Source organism: Papilio polytes, unplaced genomic scaffold (assembly GCF_000836215.1).
Source record: "Papilio polytes unplaced genomic scaffold, Ppol_1.0 DF822845.1, whole genome shotgun sequence".
In the NCBI taxonomy this organism is placed as follows: domain Eukaryota; kingdom Metazoa; phylum Arthropoda; class Insecta; order Lepidoptera; family Papilionidae; genus Papilio; species Papilio polytes.
Window position 1 is genome coordinate 629,651 of NW_013526359.1, and position 17,782 is coordinate 647,432.

The window sequence follows — 17,782 nt, forward strand, 5'->3', positions numbered from 1 at the left end:
GCGATGTTGAGGTGATCTTTATTATAAGATTTACCTCTAGAACACTACATATAACTGCGACGAAACGTTTAAAATCCACGATTTTATCTATCACAAAATTAAGCCCTGTTTCAGCAGAACACGTATAAAGAGATAATTTTATTTGGATTTAAGATATTTTGAAAATATATAAAAAATATTTCCCACAGTTTCAAAAGTTATTATTACATCCCTTCCTGTTAAACCGGTATTAAATTAACACATTTACATATGCACGTCCCCGACTCGCCGGTATTCATAAACGCGACAAAGTTATGAAAGAATCCGCTCTCCCAGCACTTTTACGTTACGTGGAACCTCACATCAAACAAGCTATAAAATCGCCGCGTCCAGAGAACGGATCGAGTCATCTGTCTGGGTGGGATACATTCCTCTTCGACGTCTGCATATCGTGTAGGTGTTAGAAAATATTTCAAGCACCACTCAATTGTAGCGAGTTATCAGTTGGTTTCAAGTATTACTGGTCAATGTTTTATATCAATAAAGTATCCTTAATTGTAATCGTCCGATTCTTGTTAGCTGCCATAACATTATTAAGGACAGAGAAAACTATCTTATAAATGATTATATAATTTTTTTTACCAACTTGAATCCGTATTGAATAAAATAAAGATTTCTCCTGTCAAAATCTGGAGTCACAAAAATTTTTAATTTTTAAATTGTTTTCTGATATTAGACAATTTTTTTTTATATTTATTTAAGATTTGACAAGGGGTCTCTCAGTCTGGCAGTTATTTTAATCCAAACATAAAATCAACAGACATTCGAATTGTTTGTTATGTATCAATGGAAACTAATAGTGAAAGTGTTTATCGAACAGCTTAGTGTTGTTGTTTGAATATAAAATAAGGTGTATTTTAATTCAACAGTTTTATATTCTGTATTTACGTTTCTGTTCACGCATGTTATCACTTTTTTAAGACGTCATTAACGTGGTTAAATATTTACTATAATTATAGTGTTAAAAAGAAAATTAGTACCACGCTGTAGTATTGGCCCAACACTAGATTATCAGCATAAACATCACATCTCTAATTGACAGCTGTCAATGTCATTAGAAGGATTGATTTTTTGCGCGCCATCTTAGCGGGCCCTCTAGTTCAGTTTTTAAATTAATATCGCTAGTTACAATTATTCGTATATTAATTATTTAAAAATACTTAATCAGTTTGCAATTATTTTAGTATACTCTGTTGCAGTAAATAAGAGAATGTGATACTTCGGTTTGTTTATTTTAAGTATGATAAAGGTATAGTTGATGTGATAAGCGCATTCATTGCAATAAATGGGCCAAGTGTCCGCGGCGGCGGCGGCTGCGCACGCGCTGATTCAAGCTCTAATTATAATGCATTGGGCGTCGCGATATCCGATGCTCAATGAATTTAATTATTACATATTAGAACGCACTTCGAATTATGCGTTACTTTATTCCAACAATCCGGCCATTTTCTTTTTATTTTTTAATCCATCCATTCATTATTAAAGAATTCAATCCTATTCAAGATAATCTCATGCTATACAGAATATTTTTAGTTTACTTCGAATCTCTTGCTTACAAAATAAAATATGGCAACATCAATTTGCTGTAAAAACATATTAGTACTGTCAAAATAAATGTAGCAAACCATCTTTTTATTTTGCGAGACACATTTTGGGATTCAGCTGCCATTTTTCCTCCTCATGATTGGACAGTGCAACGAACTTTTTCAGAAATAAAACGACAAATTTGGTCTCGATTCATCCACATGTCGCGCAGAATTAAAGATTATGTTAATATGGTTTATTGAAGACTTTGCGTTAGTTGCCATATGCAAATTTATTTGCAGTTTTCTCGGAATTGCATCCATATGTACTATATCAAAATCGAGGAAAGTTTTAATATCTAGGTTGCAGTAACAACGCATTTTAAATATATTACTATGAAAATTTACACTTAAGTAAGTAGAATTAAAAGACATATGTATGTTGCATTTCTCTTACACGTTATGAATATGAAAATACTGTCGCTAATAAATTTGTATAAATCGTGTTATCGCATGCGAATATCGCATATATTAGTTTGGTAACGAGATTATTTGAATGGGTCGCGTTATAAATTATTCTCAGTTTATGTACATGACTTTATAAAGGTAGAAAGAGATGGTATAAGAAAGAAAGGGAGGGAAGTTTTTAAATCGTCTGCAATCGTCGGATCACTTGGGCTTAATTGAAGCGTTGCAGCGATGCTGTATTTAGATGATTTTGGACATACGCCAGCGTTTGTTCTGTATCGACCACTTGCACGGATTTTTGGTTCAACTGCGAGGTCAAGGTTATACAAGTGGGCGATAGCTTCGTATGCGTGCAGACGGTCGACCCTTGCGAGTCATTTCGCATGTAACGCATTTATCGTTTGGAGATAGGTCGAAGAAAATCATTTTAAAACGCTCTTAAAATCATTAGGATTGTTGGAAGTTAAGCTCTCAAACCGTTAACTGAGATTATTCTTGGAAGAAAAACTAAAACAAAAGTTTAATTTTCCTAAACCAAAAAAAATATTTCACTGATACCATTTTTAAATTTTAATGGAATAAAAATTAAAACATTTTGTTATCACAAGGTTGAGAGATAATAAATGATAATAAAATTAGGAAGTCACTGCATTTCTTAAAGCAATGCCACGTATTACATCTGCTCATTCTGGCTGAAATCCAGCTGTTTTATTATTGCCATATGATTAAGAGTCAACATTTCCTAGTACTCCGTCGAATCAGTATTGGCATCTGTTAGTTAACGATAAATAAATAGACAAGGAGAGTCCTCGTTTATGCAAATTGTTAGTTTGACTTGTAATGTTTTTGCGTGCCGTGTCTATTAATTTTTAAAGCCTTTAGGAGTAAACAAGACAGACAATGGCTATGTCATAACACCGTGATTTACATTTTCTGGAAATCCCTTAAATTAAAGGAAAAACGATCGAAAAAAATATCAAGATAACTTTTAAATTGATTATGCAAATATTTGTACCTTATCAAGAGACATTACGAACATGACATAGAGTATGTAAACATCTCGATAACAAAAAAAATGGAATGCAGGTAAACAATCCATTACGCTAAACTTACACGTAGGCAACCTTGGCCGACTGGATAGCTGGCTAGTGTTCTCAGCAGGATGTTTACGCAAGACATCATACGAACGATGAGAGATATTACGATCTCGTTAACTCAGCAACTTTTTGCAAAACAACGCTATAATTAAAAATAATTGTTTTTCGATAAAAGTACAAAATTATTTTCCCTATGTATTACAACTAGCTGTTCCCGTGCGACTTCATCCGTATGAAATTATAACTGCTTCTTTTTTGTTTACATTTGTAAAACTTTCAATAACAAATATAAAAAGTCAAATGCATAACTGACACTGAAGGCCTTTGACAATAGATAACAATTACCGTTGCCATGGCAACCTTGCTTAATTGCTGCTATTGGCTTGTAGATTTTGTTCCTTTCCGAAAAACGGGTTTTTCCGATTTATTTACCCCTAAGTTTAATAGCGTTACAATATAAAGCCTAAAGCGTGTTGTAAGTGTAGGGCGAGCCTACTGAAAAAGTGTTTATAAAAATACTGTGATACATAACTTAGAAATGTGTGTTTACACTTTATTATATTTGTATAGATAGATTAGATACATGCCGACGACGACGCGAACTCGCGGAAGACCACCTACCCCACTTGGCAGACTACGATCCAAATGGATATGAAGGAAATAAAACTTGACGAACAAGCCTCTAAAATTCGTGCTATCTGGAGACTTGGGAGAAGAAGGCCGACCCCAAATAACTGGGAAAAGGCGAAGATCGAAGAAGAAGATAGATTAGATACTATGGGCGTCACAGCCATGTTATGTTTTAATAAAATATAATCTTCATTACCTCTTATGTTTTCCAATTTGCACAAAACAACCTTACCAATATGGCCGTCATGTCGTCAAGCTAATGCAACACCCTTATTTTTGACATCCGACTACTATCCGATTAGTAACATAACAAGCACAATTACGACATTTTAAAACCATGACATAAATATTTTAAATAATGTTTTGGATCACAATTACAAAGCTTATATCGTTATTTCATATTATGACAAATGGTATTGATTTATAGCATAGACTAAATAACCTTCGAGAATACAGAATACATCAAAATAGTTAAAAACTAACAATACGTATATAGATATAGATATCCAGTAATTGTATTAAATAAACCAAGCATATTGAATTACCAGATGAGCGCATACGTTTGATTAATGATACAAATAAATCAGAATGCAAATATCGAAACAGCGCACACAACAATAAGTAATAAATTTACTGTACAACAAATTAGATTTACTTATCATATGTTTTAATGTTTATTATTATAGCTACTGTACGAAGCATTAAATGCTTGTAAGTTAACTGTAGCTAAGTTAATAATCTTACTAACATCAGAAATGCTAAAGTTTAGATGGATATTTTAGAGTTTATAGGCTAAAGGGCTGTACGGATTTCGATTAAAATTGGTTTAGATATATTGGATTGACTAGAAGAACACACAGGGTAGTAATTTTTGTTTTTTTTAATTTCACGCGTACGGGGTCGTTGGCGAAAGCTAGTAGTTAACTAAGACGGATATAAGATTGATCTCAGTGATGTATTCAATAGAATTTTACATCTAAGTTTTGATTGTATTTAAATAAAACTCAGAAACAGTTTACTCTTCTTAACCTTGACGGTAGTGAATTAAATAACAGTCAGCGGTCGTTTTGTGCTGTAATAGGAACGTCTTTTTGTGTTGATTACGTCATCTATTATCTGAACGCTTGCGGGTCTGTGACTCCGTCTACATTTCTCATCTTATTCCAATACTGAGTGTACCGTCAGCAAAACATGCCACACGAAGCCCTATTTTGGTAATAAATTGTGTGTGAATTTCATTATTACATACCTAAATAGATTTGCTCGCGACTTCTCCCGCGTGAATTTAAAAAAAATAGCCTATGTTACTCACTGATAACGTAGCTTCCTAATGGTGAAAAAAAATTGTTATCGGCCTAGTAGTTTTAGAGTTATTTCAAACATACAAAAATACAGAAACCTTTCCTCTTTATAACATTAAGTATAGATTTTTAGCATTGTACTTATTTCTCTAACAAAGTATATACATTTTTTTGTCACAATTTGTCATATCTAGTTAATTTAAATTACAACACAATCGTGTGAAAAATGTTTGAACAAATTACACAATCTCTGTAACCGTCGATGTTTACTGCCGTAACACCTTTTCTGATGAGAATTGGAGATGACAATATGTAGGAGTGTGTAACTTCAGTGCGCACAGTAACGTCAACATAAAAGTGCGATTAATGCTTAACTAATAAATTATGTCAAATCAAATTGATTCGATACGTTCGGATAACAGCGGCGTTTACTTATAGGATTAAAATGTTAAAAAATGATAGCCCGTTTTATTCTGTTCATGTGACTGCAACAGTATGTGACGCCTTTTACGAAATGTTTGATCACGTTTATTTCGGATCTGCCAACATTAAACCAACGTATTTTAAAATGACACAATGTTGGCCCTTTCATTTATTTTTACTTCTCACTAGTATCAACGACATACTGCTTAAAAAATGTTTGGTGTAACTATAATACAAAAAAATTTTAGTTTTAAAAAATTTCCAATACTTGAGATTATTGCCGTACTTTATGTTTTATTTTTAGTAGCTATTTAATTTACATATACGAAAGTGTGTTTATTTTATTGCTATTATGAAGCATCAAATATTTTTTTTACAAAATAAAACTTCCATTACTTCCATCCGGACATTCGATCGTGCAAAATCGTTAAACCAGTCGCATAATAACGTTTTCAAAATAATATCTGGCACAACAGACATAATATTCTTACGAATAAAATGCAATTATTTTTATTGATCTCGACATTAAGTGCGCTTTTAAAATTTAAGGTTAAATACACCAAAATTGTGTCAATTAAACGCGTCAACTTGACATAAATAATTCGACCAATTAAATATTAAAATCAGCAAGGGTTAAAGTACATTCAATGTATTTATTACAAGCAATATTAAAACTTACGCCACCACAAAATGCAACGTTTATAAAATTTGAGACAATAATAGTGATTATGTTTCGCGTTAATTCCCAGGCTATTGTAATAAGGTACTCATTTAACAGAAAGGTAAGCAATTTAAATACTGACTTCGCTAAGGAACGTCTCACTTTGAACACAAATTGGTAATAAAATTTGATTAAATATGTAACATATGAATCCTTGTTATACTTGCCTTTTAATCAAATTTTTTCCAACCGCCACCCCGCTCTGTCCCCACGTGAGAATAAAAAGTTTCATCCGTCCCACTATCACCAATAAGGTGACAGATGGAACCGTTATGAAATAAAATAAGTTCTAACTCTCCCGGATGAAACTTTTTATTCTCATCCATCTCCACGTGGGGACAGAGCGTGGTGACGGTTGGGAATAATCCTTTTAATTGCGTGTGTACATACTACTGATCGTAACTGATAGTACAGCCTACACTGTTACGGACCCGTTTGTTTACATCTAGCTCTTGCATATGTTTATGATTGTGTTTCGATAATTTCAACGAAACTCGCCTGTTGTGGTTTTACCGGATGACGTCACATGATTAAGACTAACATAAGCCAATGTATTAACTGTTTATTGAAGAGATTAGCGATTAAATGTAAAGTGTAGGTTTTACATAATCCTAAATGATGCAACGAAACTCTCTATAACGACTTTCTTACGATGTTTTTGTAACAATTTTGTTAGTCGAAGAAAGATAATTTCTAATCGTAATCTAATCAGATTTTAAAAGAAATCTAGCTTGTATTGGTCAAAAATAAATTACTTTAAAAAGCATTTAATCCTGTAATCCTGGCGTAACATAATCGAGCGCTTTTGGAGTCAAGTTGCACCGTCTATTAGGGTTCCTAACAAGCGTCAGAGTGTCGGAGTACTGAGCTGAGGCTAGGCATCTCGTATTACCGTTACCGGCGCCTAGTATGTAGAGCACGAGGTGCGCTGATCGGAGCCTATTCAAATGCAAATACACAGCTGGTCGTTCTAACATTTTCTACGTTCACAAACTTCACTGAATCTCGCCGTGATTTGAATTAAGATTGTTTACGTAATTACGCGTAAATTTCGGCAACAGTTTACATAAAAGTGTAGTTACAGATGTCTAATATTACTATAATGCCGCACTTTAGTCGTTCAATGGTTCCTAAGGGAGTCCCTTGGCTAACTTATACTACTTAAATCTTCGCTTTTAGACATCTTAAGTAAACTTAAAATTGATCTTAGTGCGGCAATTTGTATTTTTTACGTCTCTGCTTATAAAATTCAATTGAGTAAGATGCAGTATTATGTAATATTTCGAAATAGCTACAAATCTTGATAGACAGGCTAAGTTTTGTGAGTTCTTGAGACCATAAAGATACCTTAAAAGTAGTTATGAATGGTACGTGAGCAAGGGCCGGCGGCGCCTTGATTCTAAACTGACAAATAAATCGTCTGTCCGTGTGGGAGGACGCGATTGTCGGCCACTTCAGATAAGCCGTGACCCTCACCCGAAGGAAATCCTACAGGACTCCCTAACTAGAATAATAACGTGCGTAAAACCCACTTTATCCTTCAATCTTTTCGTAGAATGTTTATACATTGGTTACGTAACCTTATTTATTTCCCAGAAGAGTTTAATTAAATTTTTGAAGAATGTACATTGAAGCGGTTTTTCCTTTTTATTGTAAGATTACATAAGCGGTTTTTGAACTGGTTAACATTTGCTTAGTTAATACTACATACTGCACACAATATCATCATTTAATAATAAAAGCGCAAATATAGGAACAACTTTTTGATTAAACTCCAAAAATACTAAAGTTATTTTGACTAAAACTATAAGAAAACTACACTAAAACTATTGATGTATTGCAATGTAACCTGGCCGTGAGCAGTATATTTATAAATGACGCAATTTAATTTATAAGTATACCTTTTAATCGTAATACAAACAGGGTGCTGCGTCATTTAGATTACTTAACAATAACGAAGAGGTTAAAACGACGCGTGTCCCACATCCTCGCGCACTGTAATGAAATACTCTTTACACAGCGTGAATGACACAATCGCATACGACGTATGCCATTTCGGTGCAACATACTTACGAGTAAATTTAATTTTTATTATACAGAAACAATGTCTGTATATCTTGGAATAGGTATTTTGCAGATTGCAGTCACACGCTAATAACGCTGAAGGTTATTTATAACATTTCACAATAAAAAATACTAAGGTCTGAAATTCAGAAGTTAGAAAGGAGTTGATTTGTATCAAAACGATTTATCGGTGATCCAATATTGCTAATCTATTAATTAAAATCGACTGTCTATTTACAAACAATAGCAGACGCCAAGCTTCGTCACCTGCCAGGGTAAACAAATTGTTTTCATTCCAGCGAAGTAAGACGATCTGCCCGGAGTTACGTACCGTGAGACTGAACCACGCCGCAAGTCTTCCTATGTAATGGAAACATATAGGGTTACTTGGACTGCAAAACTTGCAACAGAAAATCTTTCACCGGCATTTATATCACAAATGTAGAGTATAAATGAATAAAAAATTGAAATTAAAAAAAAATGCCTGGAGTTTAAACTAAGAGCTATAGAATATTTATTAGAAATCAAACTAACATTTACGCTTTCATATAAAAGATTATATGTTTATGTTTCAATGTAAGATAAATTAATCTTAATACATTTCAAAGCGATTATTTGACCGTATACTTTCGGTTTACGTTAGCTCATGAACTCGTTCAATAAACACCGCGGCCCGCTATGGAATTAAGATAACAATTTTATTTCTTTCTAATTCGATCAGTGAAATGGATTTTTCATAGACACGGAAAGAGCCGTTGCCGCTTTCCTAGTCAATAAACATTGAACGAAGGAGTTTTCGAAAGTTATTTTTAAGTATGTTTACTTCATACCAGTGGAGAAAGCCAGGTTTTGTGGTAAGCTAACATGTTCTAGCTTACAATTACATAATACACAGACATTCATATAGAATGTCATTATGGAACTATTCTCAGTTTTTAATTAATTTTAATAAATGTAGAAATCGCACCATAAGAACAAAAGTAAAATTAAAAGTATCATTCGTTATTGCCATGCTTTCTATATTTTAACATTGCAAATTAAAGTGATAAACACATTTTTCGAAAAATTAAATAAAAAACATACCAAGACAACTCGTTTCAGGCATTTTTTATTAATATTACTGAAGACAAGGTATTAAATATCAAATTAAATTATCCGGTACTATCAATAGTATGCAAATCATTCGCACGGGTCAGGGAGTCAAATAGTCAAGTTGAATAACCTAACATTTACTTTCCCATCTCGAGTTTGCCCTCAACGAGTGAGGAACGCCAATCATTGGCTATGAACATCATATGTGAACTTGGCCGCTTGACTCGACGGGATTGGGTCATCGAGATATTTTGCCTCGTACAACGAAAAGTCAAAATATAACTCTTTTCCTTGAATAATTCGATTTCAGTACTCTACTTGAACATTTAACAAAGTTCAATAAACATATTTGTCTCTTTAAAAACCAGATTGACGTCTGATTGTTTGATGTGAATTGGATTGAGACTCGCAATTAAACAGCGGCCGTGTTAACGATGGTACGTGTTCAAGTGGAGATTAATAAAAAACTAGTGACCGAACCCGGCTTTGGACGAATAGTTATACTAAGAACAATATTTTTAGTAGAAATTAATATGTCTTGTAGTGCGAACATGTAAATGAAATTAAAATATGAAGTAATTTTTGAAGCTCAAATAGGTATATATGAGGTTAGAGCAAGAAGTAATATTTTAAGAAGATCGTGATGTTATAAGTAAATGCATATGTAAGCTGGGCCACAATTTATGCTGTTGTCGACATAACTCTCAGTTATATACGTTAGCGAAGACTGGACACTTGGGTACAGTCTTCCGTGTGCAGGGTCAATAATCAAGGGTCATGCTCGCTCCGACGCTACGTCTAATAATCAAGGAGTCAGTTACCGTAACATGTTGTGGGAACGACTTTCTATTGAAGGTCATAACGTTCATAAAATATTTTCCATTTACAAACATAGAATTTACTCCAAGTTCGTACAACTTAAAATATATCTTATGTTTTTGCTAGTGATAGATACTTATGTTTTATAATCAACCGATTGTGTTACTAAAAAAAACAAATACCCACAAGAAGTGTGTTATAAATTTATAGAGCGTTTGTAAGAAAAAAAATCTAAACACATGTTACAACTAAATTGTATGTTATTATAATCAGAATGATTATACTAGCGTTTTATAGTTCAGTCATAACAATAACATTTAGTTACGCTACCAAACGATTCTCTCCAACGTGGCCATTATACAATAAAGCTATTTGATTTGTTAATAGAGCCGAGTGGATCCTGCCACCACATTCGTCTAACGACGCACTTCCTTCACCATCAATTCTATTACGTTACGTACAGCATCCTCATCTACAAACTCATGAGAAAATTCTCCAGAACAAGTTGGAATTTTGTTTTAATCTTACTATCGGAGGTAGATTCAATAAAAACATGTTTCTAATCCTGGATTAAATTAATCTTCGGTATCAGAGTTCGCCAACGAAACACTAGTGGTGTTTACAACAAGTGTCACGTTCGCTGTACAAGCGATACAAAGTTGCAATCAACAACTGAGCAAATAACCGTGACATAAGACACCTTTCATCTAGTTTCATTCGCTTGTAATACGTCAATATTCATATATCGTGATTAAAATGTATCGTGAGATATATTTACATATCTAATTGTAGTTCAAATGGCTCAAACAGACGTATGTTGCGCGGCGATAACAGGCCACATGATCGCAATAAACCTAATAGAAAATCAAGGTAAACAAATGCACCTGCACTCGTAGAATTTTCAGCGTTTCACTGTTATTTTGGACAGTTTATCCGACTGGTAATCGACTGCGACTTTAGCACGGGTTCGTGTTTTATTTATTTTTATTGTCGAACTTTGTTTATGATCGCGTATTCGCGTACTCGCGATACCGGCTTCGGAGTGCAAACGATACGGGCACTTCGACTGACACTCGGCGACTGACTGGCGTTCGGCGCGGCCGCCGGACCAGTTATTATGCTGTGTTGCTGACGATAACTTGAGCAACACGTGGGCCCCGGTATGTGCTATGTGCGATATCACACGGCGCGGCGCAGGATACGCAGCTTATCGGTGCATCGACGGTAAAAGCTCGTGATTCATCAAAATTAGGTTTCGCGAGTGACATCATCCACGCGTTATGCGCTCGATGTAAACACGAGACGTTGCTGCCGCGAGCTCTCACAATAACCAATTTAAATTTCATTCTCGCGAAGTAATAATCGTAACCATGATATGATCATATCGCTACTTAATCCAAGGTTGAATTGAATAGTCTGATCAGGTCATGTAAATAAAGGATGAGAGGGAGGGAGGAGGGAGAGGAAAATGTTTATTTTAAGATATAATTGCATGTGTTGCTGTTGTGTATGGAAAAGAACATGACGCGATCTTTTTTTTACTTTTTAATTAAGTTATTTATCAGGTGTAAACGGACTGATGTTTGTTATCCTGCATAATTTATTTATTATTGTGTTCTTTTTGTTTTTATTTTGTTAACTTTTGTGTTTATTTAACAATCGTTGTTTTTGAATGAAATAAAAGGGATCTCAACACGGTTTTAAAATATTTCAACAATTCATTATTAGATGCCCCGAGTATATAATTTAATATTTTTCTTCTGATTTTATAATTTTTATTTTGTATAACATTGCTTGTCAAAATGTTTTCATATGCCTGGGAACAATTATATGGAAACCTACAAAGTCATTCAGGCGGACAAATATGGTGTTAGTGTCGCTGTGGTTTAGTTAAGCCGATACGGAGTTACCGCGAAAGATGTTACATAAGGTTTCCCCCACATTACTCAATTCTTATTGAAATGTTAAAATTAACGACAGTGATGACAATTTCCTCTGAATAACATAGTAAATAGCTCAAACATCAACACACAATTTATAAATTGTAATAAATTAATTCCATTCAATTCATCAGTGATAAATGTTTATATTTAAGAATTAAATACTTGTTCAAAAACTGTATGTTTACTGTATTTACACATTGTTTGTTTGTGTACATGTTTCGCTTAACAAATATTCAAAACCAGCATCAATCTATTACTCCCCGCTGCATCTCGTCAGCTACAACATTAAGCCGCTGATATATTGCGCAGGTGCAGCGCATTCGACATCTCTGTCTATGCCATTTATAGAACTACATACTCATAGTATAATTAATCGTAGCCCAATTTGTCTGGTGATTGATATCCACGCCTGCTCAAGTAGACGTAACAAATAGCCTACGAAACTGTGTACACTTCAAAGCAAAAACTTTACTTTAAAAATTCCAAATATGTAAAAAAATTTAATCCTTCTTCATATTTGCGCGAGTATACGATGTTGATAATGCTAGTTTCACACGAGGGGAGCACAGTAAACAGTGCAGTACTAATATTGTTTGAACTTATATTTGCTGTCAAAACAGTACTGTTTTATCTCGTCCAATGCGTTCAAATGAAGCAGTACTGTTCTACCTCACTGTGCTACCCACGTGTGAAACTAGCGATACTGGGAAAATTCCGTGTTGATCTATAAATTGTAATGAGTTAAGAACGCGCACAGATGCACAAATGGTATGTTTTTAATTAATTTTTCCGGTGTGTGCGCGGCACCCACGCTCTGTTTGTGAATACCTCTAAGTGTTATCTAAGTGGGCCGACCTCACTTGTTGCAATGTTTTCTTTTTGCTAGTGCATACAGGCAAAGACGATCATCGAGACGCATTCCAGCACTATAGACTAAACCTTCCGAGTTCTGTTTGTATTCCACATTTTTTCACCTTTGTTATTTTTTTTGTATAGTAAAGTATACAAACAAAAAAAAATAAAGTCCAGAAACAAACATGGAAAATGGCATCTTGTAAATCCTACCCGTATAAATGACGTATCTCTTAACAGATTGTTTAGGAAATGAAAAGAATTTGTTATCAAAAATTAACTTATCATGCATATAAAAATATTTGTATCACAAATACCACACTACCGTATACTGTACAAACATCAATACGAATAATTCAACAAGCGGGTGTATGAACTCGGAACACTGGCGCCATTTCTGATATCTCATTACTGGTAATCGAAAACCGATAGAAAATGCAAACAGCACCGAGGTGTTAATAACTCGATACATCACCAACCTTGGGTAAGGTCAATAGCACTCTCTGACCACAAATCGATTCTAAAAGAAGCCCACTAGATTAGATACAAACACCAACTAATCGTAACAATACGCATGTAACTACGATGAATTTATATGCAGTGTAGATAACATCAAAGGCGGTCATTACGGTGATAAATGACGATTGTCTTGTCGGTACATAGAGAATATATGCTTCAGTCTACTCGTGCAATATTATTTCTCGCTTATTATAATCATTAACAGCCATTGTCGGCGGATAGACGAGATATTTGAATTGAATGCCACCGTCGCCGTCGCCGACACAAAGTTATCTCGCCGATCGATCGCCAGATAGCGTTACTAGATATCAGTAAAATTATTGCGCTGACCTATTCGATGGCTAAAAATGTCGTAAATTTTATTTTATTAAAATATATGATGAAATGAGAACAATGGTGATAAAATGACAGTAGTCGGAATAAAAACTGTGTTCAGTGTCACACGGAATGAAGACAAAAGGTTTCAAAATAATATCGGCATTATTTGAGTAAAAATAGCATTATAAACCATTACTATTGTAGATATCTTAATCTAAATTAACTATTTTTCTATCGATCTGAATTATTATTGGCTTGCAAATAATCTTCGTAAGGTTTTGTAGACAGAACAGACATTAAAAATTGGCAAATTTTAAACATGTGACTCCATTGGCTAATTAAAATCCTAAAATGAAAATTACTCATGCAAAGCTTAATACTAAGTATTGTAATGTTTAAAGAAAAATTGATAATAGTGTACGCAGCAATGTTAAATCACTACAGGACGCTTGTGACAGACGGACCATAAATAGTAATACACACAGCGGCGACAGTTCGTCTTACGTCATAGTTGACAGTACCATGGAACCCTTGGTCATCAGCCGCCCACTACGCCCCCACTGTGTTAGCCAAGTATTATGCGGATGTTACTCTTGATTGACAGTATATTAATTGCACAGTATGTGATAATTTCCACTATCGAAAATCTTGTTTGTCTTTTTAGTTTAAGAACTAAAAGGGATGTTAATATGTTTTTTTATAAGTGTTCGATAGTGGAACTTCAAGTTAAGCGATCGTCCTTTGTTCACGTATAGGAAATTCACAGTGGAAATGTAAGATTAAAATGGAATACTATATTATGATTTAGTATTTAAAAAAAAAGCTATTGATTTACCTATTACTATTGTTTATTTTTAAAATTAATTAAATTAAATACTAATCGATGTAATAAATATAATGAAAAAGTTACGAAACTTGAACTTGTCACGTTCTTATCGCCAATATAGATTATCATTTCCATGATTATCTTTTTATATAATTATATTAAATAGATATCATCAATTATATTATTATTGTGTTCATAAAATCTTCATTTTCTCTTATAAACCGATTACCACAAAAACCTTTTTTGTGTTTTTTTGCAAATTGTAGGGAAACGTTAAAACGTCATCAGTGCGTTAATATATTTCCAGTATAAAACACGAGTAGTAGCTTCACAAAATTTTTATTACCTACACAAAAAACTGTTTTCTTATCTAAAAGCAGTAGAAACGTTTGGATATTGAAACGCGTGTTATGGTTTATAATACGCGTTTTAGGAATAACAACATAAACGTGTACAATGGTACTTGAGGCTATAGTAAACGCATATTGTAAGCAGCGTTATATTTCGCATGAGATTATGAAATTTGAGTGAAAAGAAGGCGGTGATAATTGAAGACTTATTTACACATTCCTGCAGTGTAAACAATAGTGAGTACGAACGTACGCGACTGTTGCTTTGAATTTTTTTACGTGTAAGCATTTGTTCTAAGTGTACAGTTTCGCTTACTTCGTACTTACTGTGGACTTTGTCATTTGCCACATGTTGTTGTTTATACTAAAGACTAGCTGTTCCTATGCGGCTCCATTCGTATGTAATTATAAATACTTTATTTTATTGTTTACATCAGTCAAATTCTCAATTGCAAATGTCAAAATTCAAATTCACTATTGAAAACGATGTCAATTTTGCTTCCATGATGTTGGCAAGTTGTAGTTTATGGTCCCTTTACCACATGGAGGTTTTTTTTCTATTTATTTATCCCTTAAGTTTAGGAGCGTGATAATATGCAGCCTAAAGCGTATCGTAAGTATAGGGTTTTTGTTATTAAAGAAAGAATTATTCAAAAATATGCTGTGATTGCCGACATCATACGCCACAAAGTAATGTGTGTTTACGCTTTATTATATTAGTATAGATATATTAACACTGGCTTAAATAATTACTCATGACATTTAAAGTTTAAGGCATTACGCGGAATAACAATACGGAGAAAAGAATAATGATGGCTAGAATTTGTTGCTTATATTACGATATACTAATTGAATTTTTACTTGTTACGTGACGTAACTTTGTACAATTAAAACGTGCACCAAATTAGTCCAATCTAACACAATCTTTTATCAGTTCCCTGCTGAAAGTAGGCCTTCCCGGTATAATCTATGACGCGGTTACAATGTGCAATCTATTTACGTTGATGTTTACGTCACAGTGTTACACAACATCTGTGCAATATGTGCGTATATTAGGGACATAGGTGACGTGTGTAAAAAATGAGTAAATATCTCCCAATTGGTAAAATAAATCGCTCATAGAGAACTTCCAAGATAAAACGAGAATGTAACTAGCTCTAATAAGTTAAAATGGATTTTATGGAATAAAATAATATTACCTATTAACTTCTATTCTATATATGACGGAATGAAGGGAATAATGACGTATATAGTTCTAACAAATGACAGATAAACTCTGCTTGTACTGTAATCGAGGTTTAGGCTAAGCTTCAACTGTACTCGGACACCTCAAGTCTAATGAATCTGTAAATGCCTCTTAAAGGGCAAACAATGGCAAGTCAGTCACAAAAAAAAAGATTTTACCCTAAAGTACCACAAACGTATCTGGCCCGTTATAAGATACGCTGTTATCTCAGTTGGTTTGTCAGAAATTAAATTGCAAAGGCATGGAAAATGGCTACTACGAGTATAGTAAAGGTTAGTGTCATTATAAACGAACAATAATAATTTCATTGGAACAGGAAGTATTAAAAAACAAAATGATCGACCGGTAATTTAAATCAACATCCGACATAAGAATAGAGATGGGAGAGTGTTAAGATATTTTTCAAGGAAGTTATTTTTTTATGTTTGAAATTTTTACCTTCTAGCAATTGTTTATCAAACACCATTATCTTAATTAAAACATTTCCATTAATCTTATGTACCTTAATTTGTTAATGAAATATGTGTATAGTTTGATAATTACGCAAACTTATTCGTTGTATAAGATTACATATATGTTTACACTCTTATCTATAAGTCACTTTGGTTACTAAAGTGTGAAAACAACATCACTCAGTTGATAAATCATACTTCATACAAAAAATTATAATATAAATGCGAAAGTTTAGGTAAATGGATATTTGTTAGAGTTTATAGCCTAAAAGGTCGAACGGATTTCGAAGTAATTTGGTATGGATTGTAGAGATTAGTCTGGAAGAACACATAGGCTACTTTTGTTTTTATTAATTCCACGCGGACGGAGTCGCGGGCGAAAGCTACTTTTATAAAAAATATGTTTAAAGTGACATCTCTAACTACCTATTAATTATAACTTTGACTACAGAAGCTTTTAAAGCAAGACAAAAAGCTTCGTTCACCTTAATTAGGTCTCAAGTGATCTTCTTTAGCTGTAAAAAATAACACCATTTTTTTAGTTTTAAATTAAAAAGAGATTTAATGGATAATTTATTCTACGTACCTTCTTGAATTATAATCAAAGAGTTTATTAAAATGTTTTAAATCAGTCGATAGTAAAAAATAATTTTATTAACAGTCTCATGAGTAAACAGATACCAACATTCTGTTTAATCAAATTATTCACGCTTCACTTTCAAAGCTTTGCGGAGTACATTTTGTAAAATGTTTTTAAAATTTAAATGTTTTACCGAGTTTAACATTTGCATTTAATAGCCCTGGAATTTGTATACTTTTAAAACTGAATAATGATTTTTCATATGACACAAATCATACTAATATTATAAATGCGAAACTTTAGATGTATGGATGTTTGTTAGAGTTTGCAGCCTAAACAGCTGAACGGATTTCGATGAAATTTGGTGTAGATGTAAAGAATAGTCTAGAAGAATACATAGTCTACTCACTTTTGATTTTTTTTAATTCAACGCGGATGAAATCGCGGGCGAAAGTTTGTGTGACATAATTCTATAGATAAAATTATACAAAACTGTTTTCTGGTCTTTTTGTATAACAA

The 17,782-nt window shown here is 33.4% G+C and overlaps 2 protein-coding genes across 2 annotated transcripts in view; one reads left to right on the forward strand and one right to left on the reverse strand.

The window, feature by feature from the left end:
* The window catches only part of LOC106105576, a 41,883-nt gene extending 30,600 nt beyond the window's left edge, over positions 1-11,283 (reverse strand). The window contains exon 1 of the mRNA XM_013285974.1: positions 11,062-11,283. The gene's annotated coding sequence lies outside the window, so the exon portion shown is untranslated. The remainder of the gene's footprint in view (positions 1-11,061) is intronic.
* LOC106105312 (synapsin) overlaps positions 1-17,782 on the forward strand; it is a 69,464-nt gene that overhangs the window by 42,656 nt on the left and 9,026 nt on the right. The window lies entirely within an intron of this gene.